This window comes from Sturnus vulgaris, chromosome 8, assembly GCF_052056855.1.
Source record: "Sturnus vulgaris isolate bStuVul1 chromosome 8, bStuVul1.hap1, whole genome shotgun sequence".
In the NCBI taxonomy this organism is placed as follows: domain Eukaryota; kingdom Metazoa; phylum Chordata; class Aves; order Passeriformes; family Sturnidae; genus Sturnus; species Sturnus vulgaris.
In genome coordinates, this window is record NC_142250.1 from 12,845,802 (window position 1) to 12,869,438 (window position 23,637).

A 23,637-nucleotide genomic window follows, 5' to 3' on the forward strand; every position below is an offset into this window, starting at 1 on the left:
TCTCTGCATTCACAGTGGTCCCTCACTCCTAATTTTGAATCAAAATTTGGTTCAGTCTCATATCACTGGATTGAAATAACTGGAGCCTGGACATCATTAAATTTCAGTGAAACAAGCAGTGCAATTCAACACATTTGCTGAAGATTCTACACATGCAAGAGACCATCATTGGGTGTTTTTTGTTTGAACAGCTTCCCACTGCAAACTCTGGTTTTGAATGATTTTTTTCTTCCCTGTTAGACATATTGAGGCATAAAACTTCCAATAATATGTCTTGGAAATATTGGAAACTCAACTTTCTACAGATAAAAGAAATAATTAAAAGTTTCCTTTGAAATATTATTTTTATTATTTATGAATGGAAGTCTGGACTTGCACTATGCCATCATACAATTTACCAAAATGCTCTAAATAATCACCTTTATATCACACATTGTATGAGAGGTGACTATTAAGAAAAGCTGAAGCCAAGAAGAGAAAAGTGACTCTGCACTAGATCCATCTGCAGTAGATTGCTGAAAGAACAGCTTGGAGAGGCACCCATGACAAGAATTTCATTTGTTAACCTTGGACTTCAAGGGGTTTCAGTTTAAATTTACTGCAATCACATACAAGAAAATCAGGTCCCACCAAGAGCATTCCAACTTTAGCTCCTTTGGTGCAATCTATGCAATGTCTCAGCAGATAAATCTTTGAATTTGATAGCAGCATGTGTAGCTCTATGCAGGATCTGTAACTTCGGCATCCAGGCTCATTACCAATCTCCTGAGCCATCCATTCTTCCTCAGTTGTGAAAATGTAATAAATTGCTTTTTTTCCCCTAGTGTATTTAGCACTTGTGAAAACTGACAGATTGACAGCTGAGAGGCTGAAGTATTCTGTTTAAATCGCAGAGAAAAGGAAAGAAGCAGCAATGACAGACTAAGGAACCAAAACAGAATTAACCCTTTGCTTAAGTAGCCAGCTGAAGACAGAATGGCAAGGAATCAATGGTGCAATCAGTGGACTATTGCAAGAGATCTTATTTGGTGATGGCAGATTTAAAATAAAAAAAAAAACCCACATTCCAGCATACAATTAGATCTGCATATTCATCTGCTCAGCAAAACATTTGGCCAGCTTAAGGTAAAATTATGAAGAAAATCTTAACCCATCAGCTGTCTGACACATCAGCTCATTCAGAAAGTAAAACTTTTCAGCGTACTTACCCTGCAGAGTAAATTGAATGACTAGAATATAAAGGAAAAATAAACACTACTGGGAAATTTTCATATTTTGCCCATTTTTGTGATTTTTTAAAAGCAGCTTTCAGCCAATCTAAGACCTACTGTCTACAAATTCAATATTTAACCATCACAGCTCATTATACGAAGTTGGATTTTATAGAATATTTACAAGCCTATATCTTCTGCTAATATCTATTTGTCAAAATTTATGAAAAAATCTTGCCTCAGCTTTCAGCACCAAGATGTAGTAATGAGTCTGAAATGGTAGAGTTTCCCTGTTTATCTTCTAATGTGGAAAAAAAAAGAAAATATAAGCAGTGAAAGGGCTTTTTTTAGTAAGTTGTCTGCAAAATTTAGAGGCCTTCAACAAATTCATTTGGACACAAACTGAAAAGAACCAGATGAGTGAAACTTCTGCACATTAGCAAAAGACTGTTGTGATTTAAGCATTAGAAGCAAATCCTCTGAGGTCGAACACTAGGGGTCTATTTTATGTGCTATGGCCAAATAATATTTCCCCTGTGGAAGAGAATGAGCCTGAAAATTTGCTAAGAACATCACAGCCAGTCCCATTAATGCACCTGGCTCATCACATGTGTCCTGAAAACAGGCTGTAGTCCCCAAAAGTGAAAGGCCCTGTGCCAGCAAGGACACAGGCACAGAACATGCCTCAGGTACTCACCCTGGGAATTGGAGCTGCCTATTCTACTCCAATTACAAAAAGCACTCCAGGACCTATAAGACATCTCAGGAAAGTTAATACTACATTGACACAAGGATCTGAAGACACCTCCAGTGCCTGGACTTAGAGTTGTGGCCAGATTTATTTATTACCAAATAGACACCCTGGGACAGATCTTTAATCAGTGCTGTTCTACAAAAGGGCCTCAGAGCAAACCTAACTTTGAATGGCTAAAGAAGGATGTAGAATTGTTACTGAAAATAAATTTTTAAAGATGCTTCGAAAACAAACTCCACAACAGTGAAAAGGATAGCAAATCAAACAGCACTTTTTAGACAACAGGCTGGTAAGTTAACCATCAGCTTCAAGAACAGTAACATATGTCACTGAGTCTGAAAAATACACGGGTTTTCCACAGTCCCTTTTCACATCCTGCACAGCAGAAATATGCAAAAGGCTATTGAGGTTTAGAGAATAGTTTTGAAGTTATTTTCAGCTTTATTTCAACTGTAAAATCACAATTGTGATCACATTTACTTATCAAAAAATATGGCCAAATTTATAAGAACCATGAAGCATTATTCCCTGAAATAATATAAAGGTAATATTCAGAACTGCAATTGAAGTTATAATTACAGCAAAGCAGAGAATATATCTACGTCTGTCTGTCTATCTATCTAGCTATCTCTACTATTAAATAGAGCACAAGCAAATTATCCTGTCTTCCAGGTTCAGTACAAGATACTGAGAAGATCTCCTAAACAAAAATTTAAAAAATAAGAATTTCTTTCACCAGAAGGAATTTGACCTGAAAGGTCACAGAATTGTCAACACAGGTGACCAGGAGAATATTTTTGATATTCTCCCATCTCCTCCCCTATTGTGAATAGGCTCAACCACTTGTTCTACACCAGCAGACACTCATGTTGTGTAGGAGCACAGATTTCACTGACAAAAGGCTTTCTCTTGAGAATGAGCCTTTGGGTACTGAGGTATTGTGCACACCCAATTAATGTAACAATACAATGCATGGGTCACTGATGCCACTTGTCTCACACTGCTCCTTCTTTATCCCTCCTTCCATGAATATGTTACATAAGAATACGTTCAAAAACACCAAAGTGGTGCAAAATTGTTTTTTAAATTAAGTTTAACAGAAAAATGACAAAGGAAGGCTTTGTGCTGTTTTTTGTGATAGTAAAGGACAACAAACCCAAGAGATTGTTTCTAGCAAGACACAGGTAACTATTAATGAAATGAACTTCAAAGCAGCAGTGATTGAAAGGGCAGTCTGACTGTCCCACAGAATTTATCTCCTTTTTCTCTCTTTGCATTGCTTGAGTTACAACCCTACAGCAGCCAAGTCCAGTGGCCCCAACAATTTGATGGTTCCAGGCATGAACTGTGGTCACCAGGGAAGCTTCACACAGCCCTGGCTCCTCCTTTGTAGGGAGCACATTCCTGCTTTGCTGTGCAGTGTTTCCCAGCGGGCACCTGCCCACGTGTGTCACACTCCTGTGCTCTGGGCTGCTCGGGGACACTCTGCTTGCACGGATGGCTTCCAGCAGACAGATGTTTCTTCCCTTCTGTTGCATTTTAATTTCTCAAGTGGGTGGCAAAAGCAGATGTCACCACACGTGTGTATATGTATATATATAAGGTCTCTTTCTCACATAATTCTGAAAGAAATAGGGTATTATACTGATGGCTTGGTTCACTCTGCAGGTTTCATCAATGTGAGTTTACCCACGTGCATATGTGTTCAGCCACATACATATCTTTAAATATATATGGCACTGGCACATACATATATAATATGATAACATATAAATATGCTTGCATAGGCCAACACATATAATTTTCTAGATTGAACCGTGTCCAAAGCTTAATGTGCTACCTGTTTCAGAGTATTTAGCCTTGTGGGTGGCATAATCTATTTTATAAATATATAATCCATGTGGAAAAACTAGACATCTCTGCAATAGATAGAGGAGACAGTTATCTAGCATCGCCTGTTTTCTCTTTCTCCTGCAGTGCCATCTCTTTTATGCATTCGAAGAAAGCTCAGGGAAACCTGAATGACAAGTAGAAGACCAACCACAGAGAGCACCCTTGACAGTAAGGTTTCAGTCCAGCGATTTTTTATATTCTAGCAAGTTCACTGCTGTCACTGGGACTGCCCCCTGCAATGCTATCAAAGCTCAATCTAACAGATTAATCCCCTAATTTGCTTCAGGTCTCCAATCCCTTTCTCCTTCAGTCACTGAGCATTAGAGCTGCCAAGAGGCAGTGGGAGCAGAGAGCAGGAGCAGGGGATGTGTGAGGCAGCACACCTGTCCTTCCCACGGCAGGTGCAGCCTCTCACGTGCTGATGTGCCACTGAACTCCTGCCAAATCTGACAAATGAACCAGCCAACAGAGCAACACCCACCACAGCACACACATGACAAAGTGCAAAAACCCCTATTAAGCTTATCTGTATTAATGAAACAATTTTTCAGAGTTCTCTGTCAAAAATCTTCATAAATTACCACAAAGGTCTCAAGAAAAGAACAAAAGAAGAAATCTTAGCTTTATAAAACATAGGCTAATATTATAAAAATTGTGGCTGGATAAGGTCCTGGGTTTTAGAACTATTTTTTTTAATTAATAAAAACACAAATCAAATATGCCTTTACCACCAAGAAACATTAGAAATTACTAACAGATCTTTAAATATGTAATCAACAGTTTTATAAGTAAAAAGCAATAGAAAACTGTTGTGCTTATATTATCTTCTATATTAAGCTTAAGTCCTTGATGCAGCAATTGTGGTTTACTAAATGTCAACTTAGAACACTGCTCAGGGTATTTTTTTTGCTGTTGTTGTTGGTTCTTTAGAGTTCAGAAAACCTGTAAAAAAAAGAAATAAAAATCACCTGAAGTGTTTTAAAATCAAAAGAAAATTCAGGTGGAATGCCTGGCAGCTACAAATGGAAATTACATATAATTCAAAATTGGTATTTGTATTATTTCTGTATTGTACTGAAAATAATACACTTTATTTTTTTATTTTTTTTAAGAGATACAAAAATGAATAAAGTTGAGTCCTATAGTTTTGTCCATAGCTGAAAGAGAGAAAAACCAAGATCACTAATTGCCAGTGTTTATTTAATTTGTAGGAGAAGAGAGTAAAACACCACTGGCTGCATATGTCAAATATGCATGAAGGATGAAAATGTAAAAGCAATACACACATTCCAAAGGGTAGGCAAAGACACACTTTTTTCAGACTTTTAAGTAGCATTTGTCCTGGTGGTAAGGAACCTGATGTAGCATTTAACAACATGTTACAGAGAATATTCCAGTCTGGGTTCACCTGCTTGAATGAGCACTGCTGTTGGCACACTGAAAACACCTCCATTCATTCCTGAACTCATCCGTGTTTGGCTTTCTTCTAATCATAAAAAGAATATTGCAAAGGGATTGCAAAGGGATTGCTGTCATCAGCTAACCTCACAGCTTGATCAACATCATTATTTTGAAAATGGAAAAAATGCATCAACGTGAAAAACACAATAACTGAGATTCCAACTCATAAAGTCCAGCAAGACTGAGATAAGAGACTCAGGGCTAACAGCCTGCCTAACCTCTTTATAAAGAACACTTCATCAGCATGAATAAACAATGTATTTTCAGTCAAAACAGACTTTAGTCTATTGCAATGATTTTTTTTTGTTGTTTAAAAAAAATAATTTTTAATGTTATTTAAAAAAATACTGAAAATTTCCCCCTACATCTTGATATTTGAAATTTTTCAGAAACACTATTTTGTTCTCTGTCCTTTTCATTCTTACATGCAAAGATGACTTTTACATCCAGTATTATTCAGAATTTCTCAAAAACAAGGTCAAAACATGCAGAAGTTGTTTCTAACAGAAAGCTGAATGTTCAAGGGATTAGAATATGCTAAAGTCAGTTTTTGTTCTATCCCAAGGAGCCATCAATAAAGGTAAGAAATAGAAAGTGACTTCACAAATTCTCTGTACCAAGTTTTCTGTCATCAATCAGTTAGGAAATGATATTAAATCTCTTTTATGAGTAGATTCTTTCCCATAATAATGAAGACCCCGGCTTTTACGACTCCAGATAGAGATAATTTGTTTGAGGTTTACTTTTGGTTGCTGTGGAATTTCCTTGATAATAAAGATAAAACTGGACATTTGTTTATAAAATATTAATTTTACATAAACAACAAGATGATTTACCTTCTCAGCACTTGTACACACACACACAAATTTGGCATTCCACAATCTGGGTAGGGTTTTGCTTTCAGAGGAGAATGTGCATATGCACAGCTATCAGCACTGGAAGCTCTGGCTCAGTCAGCAGATTCTTTAACATTTAAGGCTTTCATGTTTTTATTTGTTCAAGAATTGGAAGTTGCAACATTGAATTATGTTGTGTGTATGACACTTTTGAATAGAGCATTAAAACAATCAGGAGAATTCCAAAATTATGAAGCAAATAAAACAAATGCTTTTTAAGGTTCTTCATTATCCATCCTGTAACAAAACTACCTTATAAGAAATGTGATACTAGCAAAAACTAACAGAAGAGTTGAACGAAAATTCACTTCCCAAGTTTTCAATGTAATGATTTCTGTATCTATTTTTATGTAGCTGTAGACCCTGCACCACTTGAGTGACTGCATCCATAGAAAAGTTTCCATGTTTATCAGGGGGCTTAGCAAAGAATTTATTCCTTTTCTTTTACACAATAGAAAGCTGCAAATATCTCCAGTCTCAACTGGCTTTCACAAGTCTGTTGCCCACGTATCTGACCAATATTGCCTGCAAAAACAGTGTGTGAGTGGCTGTTCTGATGTCTGAGGGAGCACTCCCCATCTTCATTTATTTCATTCTGGTAGAGTTCAGCTGTGCAAATCAGCAACCCAGAGCACACACAGCAAGAAGAGCACATGGCAACACCTTTACATCAGCTAAGAACATTTGCATCTTGTTTTCCATGGTGAACCGTCCTAGATTTTATTAACAAATGCTTACACTTTTTCTTCATATGTGTGAAAATTCACATTACTGATGTTCTGATTTGAAAACACCCTGGTTTTTCTCTGCATTCCTTATACTGCAGGGGAAAAAAATTATGTTCAATACTTTTTCATGTATTTTTAGTAATCATGTAAAATTAATAAGATTATTATTATTATTTTAAATGGATTCTGTGGCATTACGTGGCTGAGGTTTTATCTATTTGGGTAATTTTCCACATGAAGGTAATCTCCCACTTTATTATCCCATGTATTAAAATATGCATCCCAGAAATCCAGCTGAAACCTCAGAGCACTTACATGAATATAAAAGTGATGTAGTAGAATATTGTCAGAGGAATATAAAAATCAAAACCAATTTCTGGTTCTGCTACAACCCAATATCTCCATCTCTCTTTCCAGTCTCTCCTTTTATGTCTCTTGTCTCTTTAGTCCATAAGCTTTATCTGTCATTATGAGCATCATTAATGATCTGAGTGTAAGTGTTGCTTTAACCACAGCAGATGATATCAAGATTATGATATCAAGTTATAAAGATTATTTTGTTCTAACTAGAAGATGGCTTTACATGAATAGATACCATCTCTATTATTCTTTTGAACTTAATACTACTGAAACTGTGAGGAAAAATATCACATGGTCACAAAATTGGTTAAAATATGTCCTAGTATTTCTAGGTGAAAAGACCTGAAACTTGAAGCAGTCCTTACATTCCTAGGATTATTTTATTCAGAAGTAGTTCTTGGCTGGGCATTTTTGTTCCATGTGGCTTCCATGTACTTCGTTGTGATTTTAGAGAGCAACAAGATTCAGGAAATATTAATTTACAAAAGCTATGTTCACCTGACACATCTGAGTTGCATGTAGCTGTTTGTTGCAATAATTAAATATATTGTTTAGGATTGAGTTTAAAGGATTCCTGAAAAGTAGTCTAACAACTACTGATAATTTTTTAAGGAAATAATAATGATAAATATTTCAGAGATCCCTTTGTACAAGAGACTTTCCCAAGTTCTTTAAACAATGCTTGGTGTCGTGCTAGACTTCTAATTTTCTACACACGAAACACCTTCAAAATCATATAGTCAAAAGGTTTTTTAGAAAAAAAAGAAAGATAAGCTAATTAAATAAGACAACTGAAATTTTCATGATCTCCAGCATGAGAGGAAATAGGTGTATGTGGTGTGGATGCTAATAATTTTCCTGAAAATTATTTTTGGTGAGGAGGGAGAGGGAGACAGACACACAGATATGGACAGACATGACATGACCCAAAGCTGAAATTCTCAGGTCCTCAGCCTGGTTATATGATTTTGTCAGCATCCCCACTGGATCTGGCAGTGCTACACTGCCAGGGCTCCAAGTCAAAGTGACTCAGCTGAGCAGAGACTGGGCAGACATGTCCAATTTCAACCCATGCCATGGTTATGAGCCTGTGCTGGCCTTTCTCTGCCAATCTGGTGACTCTGCAACTTGTTTCATTTCCATGCTGTATTTAAGCACAGGAAAAAGTACAGTTAATATCTTTTTGCACAATGTCTATGACTTAGTATCTTTAGAATATAAAATACACTCTAAATTCTTATTAAAGGATTTTCAGTGCTGGATTTTTAATTTTTTTGGTCTTATCTTGGTAAAAGAATGAATTAAATAAGTACAATCAATTTAATACACAAGTGGTTTTCAGAGTAAAATTTATATTTTTTGGTTCATCTGTTTAATTAATCAGAATATGTTAAGTAATGCATCAAAGAAATATTAAGAAAAAAGGTTTTTTTCCTAAGCAGCTGTAAGCAGAATGAGCCCATAAAACCATGCCTTGTTCTTCTGAATCTCACTGGTCTCTGGTTTGCAGTGTTTTATGATCTATTTTTGCAGACTATTTTGACTCATTCACTGTACTGCTAAACATTACATAGAAATATCGAGTAAGATTTAGGAGCATTTAACACACAAATATAAGTGAAAACATCAGATATTTTGATTGTGGCAGTTCTTTAACTGAAAGGCCCAACCTCTCTGGGATTAGGCAGTTCTGTGAAAGGAACCTTTATTTATTTTCCTATGTTACTTGTAGGAAAGTAGCCTTTTCCTTAGGTTTGCTCTGGGAGATGTACCATACAACAAGAAATGCCCCTTTTGTTAGAAGCAGACAAATAATTTAGACAAAGTAGCCTCAGAAATGAATCTGGTAAACTGAAAATAAAGGATTTAATTTTGACTATGGTTTTGATTAGTATAGAGTTTCAGTGTAATATTCATTAATTTCCTTGCCTGAAGACAGTTCCTTAAATTTCAGAACCTCAGACTAAATTTGAAGAGAGTTCAGGTACATAGTACAACCCCTCACTTTTTTTGAGCTTGTCACTCGTGATAACTAAACAAAACTGAGTACGTAGGGCTCCTTGGCCGTCTGCAAACACAACCATCCACCCTCTCTTAAAAATATATTTACTGACAAAGAAAAGTCAATCTGCTGTAACAACAGCATGGCATGTTCTGTTTGAAACTTCTTCTAATAACAAATTTTCATCCTTAGATCTCTACCAGCTATTTGAGCAATACAATGTGTTTCTAGAACACATTCACACTTGGCACATTATGGCACATTGCCCGAAATATATATGTTTATTATTAAAACTAATATATTAATAACCATGATGAGAATAACTGACATTTAAAATTATTCTCGTTTTTATTTCACTCCTTCTTCTCTTCTCTTCTCTTCTCTTCTCTTCTCTTCTCTTCTCTTCTCTTCTCTTCTCTTCTCTTCTCTTCTCTTCTCTTCTCTTCTCTTCTCTTCTCTTCTCTTCTCTTCTCTTCTCTTCTCTTCTCTTCTCTTCTCTTCTCTTCTCTTCTCTTCTCTTCTCTTCTCTTCTCTTCTCTTCTCTTCTCTTCTCTTCTCTTCTCTTCTCTTCTCTTCTCTTCTCTTCTCTTCTCTTCTCTTCTCCTCTTCTCTTCTTTTTTTCCTAGAAGGCCAGTGTGTATATCCTCTCACTTAGAGGTCCCAGTGGTTGCCTTACCCCTTTGCAGCATTAAGCAATGTGCCTTAAGGAGCGTTTTATTCTGATCAGGGACGTGGCCAAAACATTTTTCCATTCCCATGTGATGACTCACATAAGGAAGGTGAGTCATCATGCATTTTGAAGACACTTTCTGACAGGGAATTTTCACGATGAGCAATATCAGCCCTTGGAATCATCTCCTCGGGATAGTGACCTTGGGCACTTGAGATTTGGCTAGACAGGGTGCTGGCCCATCTTGTCTAGACCCTAATTTTGCCAGGAAAAGGTTGGAGCAGCTGATCCTTGAGGCCTCTTCCAGCCTGGTATCCTATAAGTAAAAATCAAGTGGAAGAAAAACAGCAAAAGTACTTCAAAGATTTAAGAAAAAATAAAGACAATAAAGACATCATAATCAGACTTGATGAGAGCTGTTAGGATTTTCTTTAGGTCGTGAGTTTCATCCTGGAGGTGCAGAGACCATGATAATTTTACCTGGCTGTGCAGTAGATCCTAGCTCCTAACAGGCTGATGCTGCTGTTGGTCTAAGCCTTACAAACAGTGCCTGTTCTGTGGAAAGCTGAAAAACGTGCTGCCTTTATTTGCTGTGAATGTCACCTTCCTTCAGATATAGGCAGGAGTGAAACCAAGTGGTGCCACCTGGCTAATGCACACTGTAGGGCAGTCACACAGTTACTCAATATGGGAAAAAAACTAAAAAAGGGGAAGTCACTACTTTGGTGAAGCATCACCCTTCCTGCATCTGAAAGTTATGGAAATGACAGACAAAAACATCAGGAAAGAGGCCAAGAAATGGGGTAACAGCAGTTCTCTCTCACAGCCAGTTCCATCACCAAACTTTCCAGAACACAAGCAGTCTATCAGGAATTACATCAAACTGGCAACTGGGCTGCTCTGACCTCAAGTTCCACAATGCAGAATGAAAATTTACAGAAGTACAGGGAATATAAATGTTCTACACTATAGTACTTTGTAAGGACCTCACACCAAATGAAGGCCCTACAAAAAATATCTGTATCATTCATCTATCAAGTTAATTCTTCTAACAATGCAATCATGTTTTTTCTTCTAACCTCTTTTCCCAATTGAAATCACCTGACATAACTTGAATCCTGTGCTATTCTTAGCAATGCACTTTTTGTAGAGTAGTTCCTAATTGGAAGAGCTTGAGTCCAGGTCCATAAGTTCTTTGTGCACCACTGTACACATAATAATCTTACGTTGTTCCTATATAGCATAAATAAATTCAGGAAAACCTGAAGTTCTACAATACTGTCCCTCCATTTCCAGACATGGTTTTATTTTTGATAAACTCATGCAGAATTGTTTTATATGTCATAGATATTCATACCCATAAACTGAAAGAGAAGTTATAATTTCAACTTGGTTTGACCTAATATACAATAGAAGCATTACAACACTAATTGACTGCTTAACAGTGCCCTGAAATTGCTAATTGACTGGTAAGGCACTAATTTTTTAACCTCACTCATTAGGTAGGAAACTCTTGGGTAAGAAATGACCCTGAATAAATATTAGAATCCATTTGGAAAAGGTCAGATACTTTGGTTATTTATCATTACATTCTAACTGCTTATTTATAAACCATTGAATTTCAAAGGCAGGTTATTCTTAACGCACTATCCGGCAAAAAAATTTACCACAGTATCACAATTCTCAAATATAAAAAAGAAAGAATATCCCATGCTCTTTAAAGTAGGAGCAGCTTGACTTCACATTATTTCTCAGACTAGCATGAAAATCACTGGATGTCTTTCACCCCAAATCAAAGGGAAGAGCTTTCACACTGGGTCCATTCTTGCTTCCAAACCATAAACAGACAAACCCTCTGCTGTTTTGATTCCATTGGCTTCAAATGACAGGCAGTGGTGGACTATCCCAAACAAAAAGGGATAATTAAAAGTGTTTTCAAACCCCCTAGTTAGCAAGCCAAATGAAAAAAAATTCACTGAAGTTCTGATTTGACAATTTTTAGAGAGAGCACATTCAGTCAATGTAGACATAAAGGGAAAAGAAGCCAAGCCTCCTCACTCTCTATAAGCTCTGAAAAGCATCAAATTTCCAATGAAACATGGACTTTCCCTGAACAGCATCTTACAGCACAGGAAATAATTTGTACAGATAACCATCACAAGGGCAAATCTTGGTAATTCCTTCTCCTTTTTACATCCCCAAAGAAGTACGTTTCCACATTATCTCCTTCAGCAAGAGAAACTGCTGCAAAAATTACTCGAAGACTTCCCACCCCCTTTACCAAAATTATGGGATAATCTAGAAGATCTTTTCTGTCAGTTATTTACCTGCCTTAGAAAACAAATTGGTTTTATCATTTAGGTGTGCAGCACAGCATTGCATCAAACTGTTGAGAAAAGTATATGAGGACTTTTCCAACAGAAGACACAACACATAATAGAGGAATTAGAAACACTATGAAGCCTTATTATGGAGATTCTGGAATTCTCGAGGAAAGTCCTACCTATGGCAACCAATTACTGATGCTGGACTCAGATGTTATACAGGAAACTCCTTCTCATTGGGGCATATTCCTTCAGACAGTATTCACTGGTTTCAATTACCACACAGCAAATCCAGACCAATTTCTTATCTGGCTATTTACAAACAATCATGCAGAAAAATGTTTTTTTCCCCTCCCAGGATATGCTTAGTGTTTGAAAACCAAATTTCTTGGCCTAACTGCAAGCAGGAGATTTACTCATCTACTATCTGTAGAGCCATAGCTCTAGAAGAGAAATATCTGCCAAAGTTATGTAAAAATATAAATTGCCATATCAAGGATGACAAAAGGAGAATAAAAAGCACTCATGCATTACAACCTACCTTTTTGTAGGCTTCCTGTGTTGGGATAGACACTCTCTCAACACCACTGGGACACGACCTTGGATGCTCCTCTCCTTTAGCTGCAGGACACTTCCAAGTCCCAACACTTCAGTTTAGCTGCTGGAGGGTTTGCAGTTGTGTGGCTGAAATCCTCCTTCAGAGATTACTCTAGAGGGGAAAAAAGACAAACAGGCATCATTATCCCTTCAGAGGATTTCAGGTGTTCCATACCATTTACAGGTAGTATAATCTCACTGCCCTAATGAAATTTTAGGTATCTTGACTTTAGGATTTTGCCAAATCTTCTGATTTAGCAAGCTGGGTGCAGTTGGTTTAATATTTCCATCCCACAGCCCAGACCCCACACAACTCACAGAGTGCTGTGAGTGCATTTCAACATCAAACTACCAGGCTATGCCTTTTTGTACCCAACTGTAAATATCCCAGTCTCCAAAATTCTCCTCCTGGGAGACTCAAAGGCAAAACTTCATTTCAATTTCACACACAAACTTCTGTGTGAAATTTGCATGCAAAGCCTGTGACGCCAATGGCCAGCAGGCACTTCCCAGGGCTGGCACATGGTGAAATTATGCTTTTTTCCAAACCTGGTGTTACAGAGAGCAGGAGAGACAGAAAGGGGGCCAGAGGGTGGCAGAAGGGGACAGAGGGGGACAGATGCTGTGCCCATACCCCCAGGGCCACACTGCCCATCACCTGTGTCCCAGCAAGAGCTCAAAAGCTCGCTCTGACTCAGGCTGAGCTCTGTCCCTTCATCATCTTGTGATGTTCAGCGTCTGGACTTCTCACTGTGGAAATCTGACGCTGTCCAGGGTTTCTTGGCACATCCCCTGGTGGAATGCTGTGCCAAGAAATACACAGCCACAGGGCTGTGCTTTATTTTCACAGGCAGAAATAATGATAGCTCTTAGAAACCTGAGAAAAGTTAATGATATGTTTCCATTTTGTACCTTACAGTATTAGTAAGCAACAGAAATTGTGAGTGGTGTGAAATTTGAAGGTTTTTTTCTCATGTTCCTCGGTAATTTTACAAGCTATTTTTCCATGCTTTAGAGCGTGAGTTTTATTCCATTATCTACTCCATGTCTACTAATTAATCAAATTGCTTTAAACAGCAAAATTTGATCTAAAATCTTTTGTTCATTTGCAACCAAGTAGAGTTTGATAAGAACAGACAGTTTGGCAGTGCCTGTAAATCCTTGTGGAGCAAGGAAATTAACATCTTGGCACTCAGCTCTGTAATGATGTGCCTGATTTCATGGAAAACAGACAACAAATTCATTTCCATACCTCAATAACGCTTCTCTTTTGCTTTAGCCTAATTAACTCGTTGAAGGATGAAAGCTGAACTTTTTTTAGGTATACCTGGTTCACTAGAATGTGCAGTAAGGTGGAAAAATGATAAATCTGAAGCTTTGTGATAAGAGTACTTCAAGGCAAAAAACATTTGTATGCTAAGAATAAATGCATTGCAGTCTCATTTGTAGCTGAAGAGTCAACAAAATAGTTAGCTAGAAGTACTTTAAAGGTTATTTTATATGTGTGACTAATTCAGCATTGATAATTTGCATGAGCTGTAGCCTGCTGCTCATTGCAGCTCATAGTTTCAGGAGAGTTTCATAAAGGGAAGGGAGCATCCCAGACAAAGCTGTGAAAGGCCTTCTAATGTTTATTCTCCTTGTTGGCTGCTCTAATGCAGGGATGCCCACCAATATTAAGTAAAAAAAGGGAAAATTATGTTGCTTGCAATGCTATTCTATGTATTTTCTTCTATGTATTTATTCTCTTCAAAGAGTATATCACAGCAATATTTAACTCTTCCCCAGGCATCCTTGGATAATCTGAGCCCTACATCTGTTCTTGGCTACTTTCTTCCTTTATGTATCCCCTCTTTTACTGGTGAGATACATTGGGATAAGGTTTTGCTATCAAATAGGAGATAAATTACCATCCAATAGTTTTAGCTGTATGTAGTTTTCTTTTCTAAAATAGTGTTCTTGAAATGAAAAGCATGATATTTACTATTTTCACTATTGGAGCACTGAGTGCAAGATATGCACAGAGATATTCAACATATTCCATCTAATCCACTCTAAATGTCCAAAATTGTGCTATTAATATTTCAAACAAACTCACTGACTTCTCACACAAACCACCATAGCTTTTGCTTTTTATTTAGTTTTTCTTCTTAATTTCAAATATGGAAACATGAAAATTTCTGTGGCTGGAGGATCCTGATATGTGCCATGGTGAAAATGAAAAAAAAAAAACCAAAGTCTAAATGGTTTGCTGTTTATTTTAAAAACACATTAAACGGGGAAATTGTGTTCCCAGCTGTTGTGGGTGTGTTGAGTTTTAATCAAATAAAGGTTTATTTGGTGAAAAACAAATTCCCACCTCTTGGGAAAAAAGCCCAGCAGATCATAAAAATAAGAAAAAAAAATTCCTTCTGTTTAAACAGCCAGAGAACACCTGAGAGCTCATCTTGTTTCCTACCCAGGACACTGAACTTTGTTTTGAACTGAATTTTTAAAAAAATGACGCATCTAGGAGCTAAGTTTTTTAACTTATTTGTACTTATTTGAATAGTATTTTTCCAATTGCATACTAAAAATGGCATTTAAAATGCTTTTAAGTTCCTTGAGAAATAGAGGTTCCCTAATGGCCTGCACATGACATCAACACAAATAGTTTACAAAAAGCCATGCAAAGAACAACACTCAGGAGCAACATGACCTGAGAAGCCTGCCTGGAAATCTCATTCATATACTACAGAATGTTAAAGGAAACAAGTTCCCTGAGTTAAAAAATATATGATAATAAAATCTGAAAAACTAGGACAAAACATTAAAATATCACACATGAGGATTGTGGAAATGTAATGTCTAATTATAACTTAATTTTGAAAATATTTCCTTGAACCTCATCCCCACTAGCTGGGTTTTGTCTTGATTAATTTCTAAATGTTTGAAGCAACACAGTCCATTTCTGTAGTCCTCAGGGTTTCATACCATATAATATGCCATTTTCAGAGGTGGTTAATTTTAAATGTTAATTTCTTTTCAAGAGTTACTTTCAAAATCAGATCACACATTTATGTATCTAAATTTTAAGTACCTAACCTTAGATACCTGATTTTGAATATTTGGGGATTAATCTTCACATGAATGAAATTAAATTCACATTTTGTGGCTAGAATCAATTACTCTTTAACATCCTTAAAATGCTGGTATGCTAATACAGTAAAAACTAGAAAGTAAAATGATCCAAAAGAACTTATTTGAAAGGAAGGTTGCCTTTGACCAAGCAGGAGAGGCTGCATTATAATCATGGGCACTTTATTTCTGTAACACCAGAGGTGGCACCAACCTACAGGCAAGTTCATTAATCTCCTCTGCTCCAAGGAAATGGAATGTCATGCACTGCACTGTATTCTTTATTGCTATTCCTGCATAGCTTTTCCATGAGGTTCTTTGTTAAAGATAAAACTGAGGAATTTAGATGGGATTTTTAGAATTTCAGAGAGAATATTCTTCTCTCAAGATCAGCCACAGACTGTTCAGCTCTAGAATTTATAGGGCAAGGATGTAAAGTGTGGTCACTATAAAAGTTTTACACTAGCTCCTTATATATCAGTGCAGAGATAAAACAATTATGTGTATCTATCTTATAACAACAACAAAAATCCCTCTAAATTAAGACACAGATAATAAATCTGCTTTATAAGACTAGCTTAAAAATGTTAATATGCCATTGTTTAATGACAGATACAACATACTGAATATTTAATCAATGTCCTTATTAATTCTAATTTGTCTTCCCAGATTCATAGTTGTCATTAATTTGGATTCCTCATCACAAGAAGTCATAAAATCAGTAAAATTAATATTGCAGATGATCTCTTGGAGGCAGAAAAGGTCCCTAAATTTAAAGAAGTTCATACATTTAAAATAAGCATGTATCAGTATTGATAGAAAAACAAATGCAGACTCAGGCATTCTCAAGTCAAAAATCTTTAAAACTATGATAATTTAATTACACTTGACTTAATAACTGAAACCTCAACCCAATAAAATTCCAATAGTTAAGATGTTTGACAGCAGCAGATTTATGAAAATGCTTATTATTTTAGATAGAAGCACAGAAGAACAATCAGATTGCATAAGGTATATGTAGAATATACTCCTCTAGTATTCTCTACAATGGGGGCATGTCCACAATAGGACTATTAGAAATATCTTAAAAAAAAAAAAAAAAAATCACATGCAGTACTACTTATTTGTCTTCTCTGCCATGTTTTTCTTCATGTTTACAACGAACCTGCAATCCTGCCTTGAACCTCGGTTTTCTAACTGAATATTTCAAGTCCTCACTTTGTTCTTCAAAGGGAAACACACCTGATGCTGTACCTTTTACGTCCACACACACTTTCATGCCTGCTCAGTTCTCCAGCTCTCCAATACCTCTGAAGCATCACAAAGAGCTGAACAGTAAGCATTATTTAGCACAAAGCTTGGGCTGTTTTGTCAGTAGGCTTCATTGAATTTTACCAAGATAAACCAGGAAACATAAGGAAACATAAGGAAACAGCGATGCAGAAATGCCAAGTGACTTCTCCAACTTCATACAGTAAATACTGGGAGAAGCAAGAACACAACACATCAGCCATACTGTCTCAGCATTGAATCCCATTGCAGATTGCTTATTAGCTTGTTTTCATTAAAATTTGTGAAATAAATCTGGGACAGCTATCAACAAGTTCCATGACTCTGATGGATTTTCCTGAGTAATTACCAAGTCGTTCATTTTCCATGGTTAATCTGCCCTTCAGTCTGCAAAATGTTCAATTTGGATTACTTAAGTCTAATTTTCTCTTTCTCTAAATGGTGAAATGCCTTCAGTCTTCATAAAATGTGAGTGATGTGATCCTTCAGGCCCAGAAAATGCAACATGAAGGTTTAAATAAGCAGTCTGGCTTGGGCAATACGACTACAAATGGAGTTGAAAAAACAGTGCAGGAATTGTCCTTCTGAGAACAAGCTATGGAAACTGCTCATTTGAACAGAGTTATCAGCACTAATTGAAATTCTGATTGAGTCCTGGCTTGCATGCAACTTCTGTAGTGTTTATTTCACACTGACTAGCATAGGTCGGAAATAACCAATTTATGCTTTGCAGCTAAACTTTTACCTACCTGTAATGCTTGCCAGGTTTCATATTAATGGGGATTTGAGAGGGGCTTGGGTTTGTTAGTTGTGGGTTTCTTTCCTAAACTTCTGACATGGAGAAGATTGGCTTATTGACTTCCAATAAAGACAGACATTTTGCAACAACCTTATTTACTTTCAAATTTGTCTTTTTGTTAATTTTGTCAAATCATCAGTTAAAAAAAGCCTTTGTCAGAAATTGGGTTGCTCAAGGAGAAACTCTTCATTTGCTCAAAGTCCAACACATACACAGCAAGATTTGTGATCAACAGCACAAACCTCATTTGTTTCATATTTTCTGTCCATATAATTCTAGCAGCAAGATTTAATCTTCTGAGCACCTACACCTTGCAGATATATTTGCTGCGATTTTAAAGTTTGCTTTGTTATTTCATACAGAATCTCCAGAAGATTCTTGCTAAGACAACTAACTCTTTGAGTATACATAGTGAAGGAAGATCCTAATAATTTATAATACAAGCAGTGACCATAAGGTAAATCAATAGTTTATTTGAGAAAAATAGACTTTCTTGTTCCTGAAGCTATGTCAAATTTTTAAAGCTTCAACCTGATGAATTCCAGTTTTATGTGGATAGCATTACACGTATAACCTTGCCTCAGACTTAGTCATTTTCTACTGATATAAAGCACATATCCTAGATTTAAGAAAATACTTTTTGATAAACATAGACCTTTGATACATAATTGAGACATACTTTTGCTTCTCCAATGAAAAGATGCTTTATTTTTTTTTTTTAATCAGAAATGCATATAACAGATACTTTGACAATTTTATTGTAGCATGCTTTATTGGTTTGTGGTTTAGGGGGAAGAAGAGGGGCTAGAAAGGGAAAACAAAATTCTCAATATAAAATGTAGGATTATCATCAATGAAGGAAGAAATCACAACAAAATATCAGCAATTACAGTATGTTAATAAATATCTGATCTTTTAACTCTATGACTTTCAGTTCTGTGCAGCTGTAAATAACAGAGCACTCAGAAGCTCCAGAGCTAAGAGATGTGCATGACCAGGCTTCCCTGCAGCTGCCTGCAGATGATGTGTGCCACAGAATATTTGCCTAGAGAAGTTATTCCACTTCAAAAGCGGCAACAATTAAAAGGTCTTTTTCCATGTATAACAGTAAAAGCGATGATAAAGGGAGAGATTCAGACCTCCTCTAGGAGAGACACAGTTTCAGTGGCAGGATGGATGTATTTATATGTGAAATGTGCATGGATGTATTCTTGCCTTTAGCCTTCAACTCTGTTCCTGTGATGACAATCACGTGTGGTAGGAGATGGTGTTGATCACATTCCCTTGATGACAGCTCCAAGGAGAAAAGCTTTCTCCAAAGATCTAGAAATTGGGAAAAATTAATGCTCACTGAAAGCAGTGCTCATAAAACTAAGGAAATTGTTTCACTACTTTAAGGACTTCACTTAAATAATTTCTATTTGGAAAAACAGTTTGTCTAATATCATCCTCCAGAGTATCCTATAAACATAATGAATTCATACAAAAATACATTTTTTTTAGATATAGACAACAATCTTATTACCATGAAAAATTCAGTGTATTATTTATTTCCCAACACATTGTGGATAATAAGCAGGATATCAAGTGACACCTGTTACTAATGTCATAATAAATGAAAAATCTTGACCTAGTTTAAGTTATTAGTATAAAATCTAGTTTATTTACGTCTAAGCAACTTAACAGAAATACTAGACTGAACCCACACACCTGTGCCCCCACTGTAAAACAAAAATATCTAGGAGTTTTATGAAAGTGTTTTCCCAGGATTTTCAACAACAGAGTAAATGGTAAGTCTCTTAGTAAATTTTTCAGGTCCTGGAGAGCTGTTATATTGGCATCCCATGGATCATATTGTTCATTTTAATGATGTAAAATGCTGGCATTGACTTTCACATAAATGGTCTCCATGAATTTGAATTGTGGGATTGAGGCCTACTGCTATAGATTGGTAAATTAATTTTCCCCTAATGCTACAAATGCTGTCCTATTTATCATTACTAAATAAATCCAATATTTCAGTCGTTAAAAATTCCACACTGGAAACAGCTGGACTTTTTAGATTTAAACCAGGGAATAAATTCACTAGAAAAGGTCTATAAAACAAGGTCCTAAGTCTCTGGAGGATGTTAGAACCAATCAATCAGTTCTTTATTAAGGAAAGAGTATTCATGGAAACTTCAAGAGCTCAAATTAGCTGTAACCCAAAGAAAAAGGATTTATTTCTCCCCTCTCCGTCTTTTTTTTTTTTTAATTTCTCAAGGCTTAGACTGTTCCCAAATAAGAAGCAATTTCTGCTGTGTTTTCAAGGAATGGAATGATAGCAGAGCTCTAATGCTTAAAAATAGATTGCCCTGCTAATCCCACATCATATCCAGGTTATTGTGTTTGTTAATCTTATTCACTGCCAAGGAAGGATTTCCTGTCTGTGGATTTCAACATGTGATATAATCTCAGATTACAGCTCTTTTACTATGTATGGGGGATATAAGACCAGAAGATATGTATGGGGATGGGTTAAAGAAGTGAACTTTAAGATAAAATTAATTTCTTTCAGAAATGTGCAGAGTGAACAGGAGTCAAGTTCTTGGGTAATGGGAAGCATACAGAAGAGTGTTTTAATAAAACATGAAATAGATCTCCTAGAAATTCTTCTTGTGTGCATCTATGCTTTTCTATTTAAAATTAATGCCTTTAAAGAGAATAATTTAACTGTACATTTCAGATCTTCAAGATATTGGCAGTGTAAATGTGGAATATCTACCACAGGTAGAGCCATTTAAAGGAGGGTTTCAATATCAGATGTTTTTTAAGTTAAGATGTTCCTTATTAACTGTTCCTAAAATGTTTTTTTTTGTTGACATTTGCAAAAACTCAATTAATTGTAATTTAAGCTTTTTTATTATTTGTTATTCACTTATATTTAAAAGGTTTCTCGTATGAACAATTTAAGCAAACACCATTATCACATTGGAGAGAGTCAGGAGTGCTGAGTCAGGCAGACTTTTTACACTGAGGTAATTTTGTGGATGTTCTGAGATTCCCTCTTTGAGGGCAGGCAAAGGGCAGCCCTCATCCCAACAGTGTTTTATATTTTCCAGTAATTCAACAAGCTGTATTCACCAGCATCTGGCAGCTCCGTTCTTGTTTAGTGCAACATGAAACATTAATTTATGCTTTCAATTTATATTTATTCATTATATTGTTAATAAAAGGTATAATTAAAACAATTTTAATGAGAACAATGTCCTCAATTTAGCTTTCAAGCTTGCAGCATGCTGGAGCCAGAGGTTTTCTGCCAATATTACTCAGGAAACAACACAGTATGAAATATTGCACATGAATTCTTTCAGTGTGGCTATGAGGTGCTAACCTTGGTTCACATTGCACAGAAATCAAAGATCCTCTTTACAGACTTGGAGACACTCAATAGCACAGATTAAACCATCATTGCAATAATTCCACTGACACAGAAAAGAATTAAAATCAGATTACTTGTATCAGCTACAATATTAATATTTCAAAAATATGCATACTGTGAACTACTTATTTTCATTTTGAAAATATTCATAAAGAATAAAAATAAAAGAAGCATAAAAAATGCTTACAATAGGAGAAGAATAGGAGACATCCTAAAAGGTAAAGGAAATTTTGGTAGCTAATCATCACAATGAAAGGAAATTATTAGATATAACTACTGAATATTAAATGTTAATAATGGAATACTGTTGACATTTTTGGTATAATCTCAAAAACCTCTCTTTTCTTTCAATATTTTCCCATTAATATGTTATTTTTCAACAGACAAATTTTTCAAAGCACGTACTTCAAAGTACAAATCTATTCCTTATGAACAATATTATACATCTAGAAATAATAGCACCTACTTAATTTTCAGTGTAGACAGGAGGTTTTTAGGGTTTTTAAAAATGAAATAAAAAATAAAGGGGAAAATCAACAACGAAAATGCTCCTGAAATTTTCAATCTGCCATAACTACAGAGAACTGAATAACCAAAGTTCTAAAAATCTGAAGCCAAAATCGTCCAGCCTATTATTTCCAAGCACAAAGAGAGCTGTGTTTTACACATGTCCCTGCCTAACTGGGTGAGTGATGCCACGTGCTGGACAGCCTCCAACAGCTGAGAGTGAACAAAATCTGAGCAGCACCTTGGGCTGGGCATGGATTAAAGCCCAAGGATGGGCTTTAGGAGAGCACTGCCCTGCCAAGCTGCCAGCTCTGGCACAGGCTGGGAGCCCTGGCAGCAGCCCTGCTCTTCCCTCCTGCCCTGCTAGCCACACACATTACATGTGTGCCTGAACCCAGTGATGCCCCTCACTGTAAATGGGTTAGCTGTATTACTTAATTAGTGGCTTGTCTTCATTTTCTTTTGTCTTAGAGTAAGGATTAAAACACGAAGGAGAAGGATTTCTAGTGTTTGGACTTGGTTGTTTATTAAATCTTATTTAAAGTACAGAGAGCTTTGCAACACTTCTAGTTACTGGCTAAAAGTGAGCCAAATGGAGAGTGAATCTAGCGAGTTACAAGGTTTCTAAAGCTAAACAGTCCAATAAAGAGCTAACACCTATATTATTTATACTTTTGACCCAATAACCAAACCTCTGTCACCTGCAGTGCAGCACTAATGACCCAACCAAAAACTACTACCTGAAAGCATAAAGAAGAAGGCAGAAGACAGAAGGAGACAATACCCAAAATCCTCTGTCTTGTCACATACCTATTACTGTATTCTAAAGCCCCAAATTCAAAACCCTTCACCATGTGCAATCACACACTTCTATTTCACTACACACCAGTGATTCTAACTCCATCACTCAAATTTGGAAGCTTTCTCCAAGGCCTCCAGTCACAAGCAGTGTTCCCCTGGGGGTCAGTGTCAAAAAGCTCAGAAAGTTCAAAACTCCCAGGCTTCAGGGTTCCAACACCTCATTTCCTGTCTCTCATTTCAGAACAGGGAATCCCATATTTTGCTCCTTGCCATTTTGGGTTTTTTTGGCACCATTTTCTATGTCCAATTACTGCAAAAGTGGTATAAAGTCCTTTGAACAAAGATTGGGAATGTCATCCCCACCTTCCTAGCCCTGCAGTGTCCATATCCCCTCTCTTGAACCATATCACCTGCTCTCGAATATGAAGGAATATCTGCCTTTCCCTTGAGACACACTCAGTTCCATATTTTACTGTAGACACACAAACCCACTCTCTAGAATTAGATTGAGAAGGTATTCTTTAACTGGCACATTCTGCAGGAGCTCTTTTGCAGATTACAGTTGACCAAAATGTCCATCCATAATGAACAGCTTGAATTGCTAACTAACATTCTTATGGAAGTCAGGCACACTTTTAAAGTTAGCCCATACTCGTGAGTTTAATTAAAAAAACCTTTCATATCTTTACTGTACTGAGAGGTGATATTACCAAAGTAAATGTCAGCTTCTTCAGGTTAAAAGTATCTGAACTAATTACAGATACATGGAACCATCCTCAAAAAGAACTCCAAAAACTATATACCAG

General features: G+C 36.4%; 1 long non-coding RNA gene across 2 annotated transcripts in view; it reads right to left on the minus strand.

The window, feature by feature from the left end:
- Positions 1-23,637, minus strand: part of LOC148222994 (uncharacterized) — a 241,758-nt gene that overhangs the window by 71,877 nt on the left and 146,244 nt on the right. Inside the window, exons 2-3 of one of the 2 annotated variants that reach the window (XR_015805023.1) lie at positions 12,841-13,008; positions 9,651-10,291 (exon numbers count right to left, since the gene is read on the minus strand). This is a non-coding gene — a long non-coding RNA (uncharacterized LOC148222994). Of the gene's footprint in view, positions 1-9,650; positions 10,292-12,840; positions 13,009-23,637 lie in introns of those variants that run through there. The other variant, XR_015805024.1, reaches the window with a different exon arrangement.